Source organism: Mastomys coucha, unplaced genomic scaffold, assembly GCF_008632895.1.
Source record: "Mastomys coucha isolate ucsf_1 unplaced genomic scaffold, UCSF_Mcou_1 pScaffold20, whole genome shotgun sequence".
NCBI lineage: Eukaryota > Metazoa > Chordata > Mammalia > Rodentia > Muridae > Mastomys > Mastomys coucha.
The window spans coordinates 109,604,999-109,609,869 of NW_022196903.1; the positions used below are offsets into that span (position 1 = coordinate 109,604,999).

Genomic DNA, 4,871 nt, shown 5'->3' on the forward strand with positions numbered 1-4,871 from the left:
AAACTCAGAAATCCGCCTGCCTCTGCCTCCCAAGTGCTGGGATTAAAGGTGTGCACCACCACCACCCGACCAGATGTTTCTTAGAAGACAAACTTACACATGTCTGTTCAGAACCACAAATCTGCTGATTCTGTTTGCATTGTGAGCAATCTTGTGTTTCTTCATAGGCATGTAAAGTTTAGTGTTTCTGCGCTTGTACTCTCTGCTCTTTTGTGCATCTCTTTCTTGATTCTTAGAATTGATGGAATGGGGTATGGTGCTGCAAGAACCTGAACCTTGAGACAAGGGTGAATAGAGACAGGTGAATCCTTGGGGTGAGGGCTGAAACTAGCATTGCTGTCTTCTGATTTCCATATTGTTAGTCTTACCTGTTCACAGCACATTGTTTGAATGAACGGAATCTTGCATTTATCCCAACTGCCTGGAAAGTAAATATAACATTTGGATTGTTAAGCCATGTCAGGTGTTTTCATGACCAGGCCATCGTACTGATACTCTAGGCTGGGTATTGTTGTTCTTGCTTTTCTTTCTAGATGTTAGAAGGATCGGAGGCCCAAGCTTTATGATTTTAAACCTAAGAAGAAAGGTACATAAGCTAGTGATGGAAAGACAGAGTGTGCCAACAGGTAGATGGGAAAGCCTGCTGGTAAATGTACTGCATAGGCTTGTGTTTGTGCACATGCAGGCAGTTATTTGAACTTCATATTAATCTTTTTAACTGATGAGGGGTTATTATGTTTTTATAGACAGGAAGTAGCAGTTTAGAAGTTCAACATTGTGCCTTACTTCTCACATGATGCCAGGACTTGATCTCTGATTTCTGCTTTTGTAGTCTTTCTCTGTCCTTTGAGGTGGATGGGAAGGAGAGAGTGTTGTTCATCTCTAGGCCCACTGGACAAAGCTAACTAGGTGTAGCACAAAGGGAAAATTAGTGTTTTTCAGAGTTCACTTAGTTCCTTATTTTTTATTTTTATTTATTTTTACAAAATAGCTTTATTAAGATGGTTTACATGAATTGCACCTCACTGACTTAAATGTCTCTAATTCCAAAGCTTTTATTGCTCATGGATTGTGTGACATCACCATAGGCACTTTTAGATCATGTTAATTACTCTAAAGAAAAGCCCTTTAAGCAATCATACCCTCATATTTACCAGCTTTCACTGTAACAAACCCAGCTGCCTACTTTCCATCTATGTATATTTATCTATTCTGGACATTTCATACAAATATTATCAAATATTAGATGGTCCTTTTTGACTGGCTTCACTTAATGTTTTTTTAAAGTTCATTCATATTTTTCTATTGATGATTATTATTCAAGTGAATGGATATATACTATATTATTTACTTAGCAGTTGATGGATTTTTGGGTTGTTTCTACTTTATGCTGTAATGGATAATATAGCATGAATAAATTTAGGGGCAATGTTTATGAATAGGGCAGATTTTTAATTTCTTTTGATGTGTGTTTCCTAAAATGTTGATCATATGATAACATATGTATTATCTTGAGGAAGAATTAGACTTTTTCAAAGCAGCCATATACAATTCCCACCAGTAGTGTATAAAGGAATCAACTTCAGCATGTCCTTACCATTGCTTGTCTATATGTCTTCAGTTAGGAACATAATTAGAATGGTGCCCGTGCCTTTGATTTGCACTTCCTGATGGCTGATGATGTTGAGAAACCATTTTTTCATTGAGTACTTTTTTTTTTTGTGAGAAGTCTTAGTATTCTAGGTACAGGATCCTTGCTAGATATATAATCCGCAAACATTTTCTTCTATTTTGTGTTTGTTTCTTCCGCCCTCAATTTCTCCTTTCCCCTGTTTTGTTTCTCAGAGAAAAAGTCTCACAGTGTATGACCTTGAACTCATGATCCCCATGTCTCCCTTGTGCTGAGTTCTGAGATTCAGACCTCCCAACCCCCTTGTGTGTGTGTGTGTGTGTGTGTGTGTGTGTGTGTGTGTTTGCATGTGTATGAGCCCAGGCCTTGCAGACTATGCAAGTACACTGTTGAGCTGAATGTTCAGCTCCACTTCTCAATTTCATCGTGGCAGCTTTTGAAGCACATACATACAACATTATTTTGATGATTTTTGGCTTTTCTATTGTTTCTTTGTGTGAGGAAAAGATCCAGGTTTATTTTTTGCATGTAGCTGACCAGTTGTCTTGGCATTCATTGAAAAGTATATTCTTTCTTCTGTGGAAGTAGACTCTTGTTATTCTATTGGACTGTAGATAGATGAGTTTATTTCTCAACTCTTAACTTCTGATCTGTAGATCTCCAAATCTGTGTTTCAATACCAGTCTTGATTACTGAGCCTTTGAAGTAAGTCTTGAAACTGGAAAGTATGAGTCTTCAGAGTTTGTTCTTCAAGCCTGCAGTAGCAGTCTGAGTCCCTTTAATTTGCATTTTCATTTTGGAACCATCTTGTCAAATCTATGCCAAACAGCAGCTCAGATTTTGATAGGAATTACTTTGATTCTGAAGAGAACCCCCCCCCCCACATACACACCCTTGAAGTGAAGTGGTAGGCATCAAACCCATCACTTTCCTAATACTTCACAAGCATTCTGTTACTGAGCTATAACTCAGCCTGTGAGAGTTATGATAGTGTGCATTCTCCTGTTCATGAACTTGGTGTTTCTTCATGACTCAAATTTTAGGAGGCCAGTTCCTCCAGATACAGATGTTTATTTCAGCTGGCTTTGATTTATATCAGTGAAATTCAAGTCCTCATCTATATGACCAGGTACAATACCAAGACTAACTATTCATCATTAAAGATGAATTGAATTTATATAAAATAGATACCTGTCTTATGCTTTCTTTCATATGATCCTTCATGTACATAGCAGCATGGTCCATTTGATTGTTTGTTTGTAAATGAATGCTTATTTTAAATAGTATTGCTTCTGGCAAACTTCCAGATTCTTTACCAGGAAATGGTGATATGTGTCAAAACAGCTGGAGTGACTGCAGGGAGTGTGTCGGGGGTTGCTTTTCAAGTTGCAAACATTCTGACTCTCTTGGTTTCTCTTTGGTAAATCTTCCTAGGCTTGTCATGAGCACATACTAGTGATGTAATAATGATGATTATATCAGAAGCACCACAGACAGTTATTTGCATGATAGGTAGTGGGGCTTTGGGCATGGTGAGTTTAACTACTTATTCCAAGAAGCCACATCGAATTTGTCATCTATGACTTTAATGCATTAGTGATGAAAATGCTGCTCACTACTGTTGTGATATTCCAGAGTGTAAGCAACTCTACAGTAAGTATGTGCCTCTTGTGTGCGATAGTGCTTGGATCTAAACACGCAGAACATTTGTAGGGCACACTGTTACTTCTCTACTAGCTTCATCAGGGCCTGAAGACCAGTAGAGGAGGTGTTATGCATAGATACTGTAATCTACTCTATTTTCTTATTTTTTGATTCTCAGTGATCATTTGCCTTTTATAAGATGAGACTTAATGAAGTCATATCCTTGTAGCTCATTTTCTTGTGAGTGTTGGTCTATAGCCATTCCTCCTTCCTCCCTGTTGCTTTATGATCTGATCTGTGTGTAGGCATGACTCAACCATGTGCAAGTCCCATATCTTCTGTCTGGTCACTGACACTGTTGGAGTTGAGCAGCCCCACAGACACTGCTGTTCCATAGAAGTATTTTGAGATATGTTGGACAGGTATTTGTCAAATGTGGCCTTATGGTGCTCTGGCCCTGGTGTCTACCCTCCCTGCTCAGCACCACATGCCCAACACATGGTTAACAAATGAAGGACCCCAAATTAGAGACATATTCTTTTGGTTTAAAGCTCTGTCCTGCCAACATTGAATGGCATCATGAAACGTCACTACCATAAACATGAATAGTTTGTATGGAGCTGTTTCTGTGGGGCAGCAAAACAAGTGAAAGGGGAGGAGAAAACCCTTAATTTGATTATTAGCAATGAGAATGTATAGAAAATAAGCAACAATTATACTTGGTTATGTAAGACAACTTATGTAGACATTGTTATTTTACATAAAAGTAGCCTTTTCAGGGGTCTCAGGAATGTCCATGATGACCTACATCTTCCCTGAGAAGCCCTTATTGAGCTGTAAGTCATGGGCAAACTCTATCCTGCCACCTGTTTTTGCAAATATATTTTTATTGATAAATAATAACATAGGTTATTTTGTTTTACCATATCAAAATATACTCAAGATTTTTTTTTAAAGGTTTAATTGGGTCACAGTTCTGGAGATCCATGAGTAGGACATTGGCATTGACTTCTGGTGAGGCCTTCGACTGTATTGCAACAGACTTGATGGCATCACAGGTTGGGAAGGGAAATAGTGAGGAGAGAAGGAATGAAAAAAAATGGAGGAGAAAGAATCAGGATGAGCTGGAAGCTTTGTAACAGCTGTTCTTGAGCTCAATAGTGAGATAAACTCACTCCTTCAAGAAAGACATCTGTCCTCAAGACTTACTCTTAAAGTGTCAAACTTGCAGCATGTGAACCTTAGTAGACAAGCCATATCTAATCAATGGTTTTCACAATACACAGAGGAGTCAAGTAATAGATCAGATTCGGCCTATAATGCCTGAAATATTTATCTTGCTCTTTATAGGAGAAATTGGCCAACAACTGGTTTGGAGAGTCTAGACTTTTGGAAGGTTATGCATGAACCATAGATAATTTGAATTTCAGACTTTTAAAACCCCAGTCTTGCCTTTATATGAATTTGAGGTCATTTAGATGAACTAACTGACTTCATTCCTTCTCTCCCTCCCATCCATACTACTCCCCCTCTGCTTTCTTGCTTTCTCTTCCTCCTCTTCCTCCTCCTCCTCCTCCTCTTCCTCTTCCTCCTCTTC

The 4,871-nt window shown here is 38.5% G+C and overlaps 1 protein-coding gene across 8 annotated transcripts in view; it reads left to right on the top strand.

The window, feature by feature from the left end:
- Positions 1 to 4,871, top strand: part of Marchf8 (membrane associated ring-CH-type finger 8) — an 86,815-nt gene that overhangs the window by 33,066 nt on the left and 48,878 nt on the right. Inside the window, exon 1 of one of the 8 annotated variants that reach the window (XM_031383063.1) lies at positions 3,127 to 3,283. The exons of the other annotated variants lie outside the window; for them this stretch is intronic. The gene's annotated coding sequence lies outside the window, so the exon portion shown is untranslated. Of the gene's footprint in view, positions 1 to 3,126; positions 3,284 to 4,871 lie in introns of those variants that run through there. 8 annotated transcript variants of the gene reach the window in all.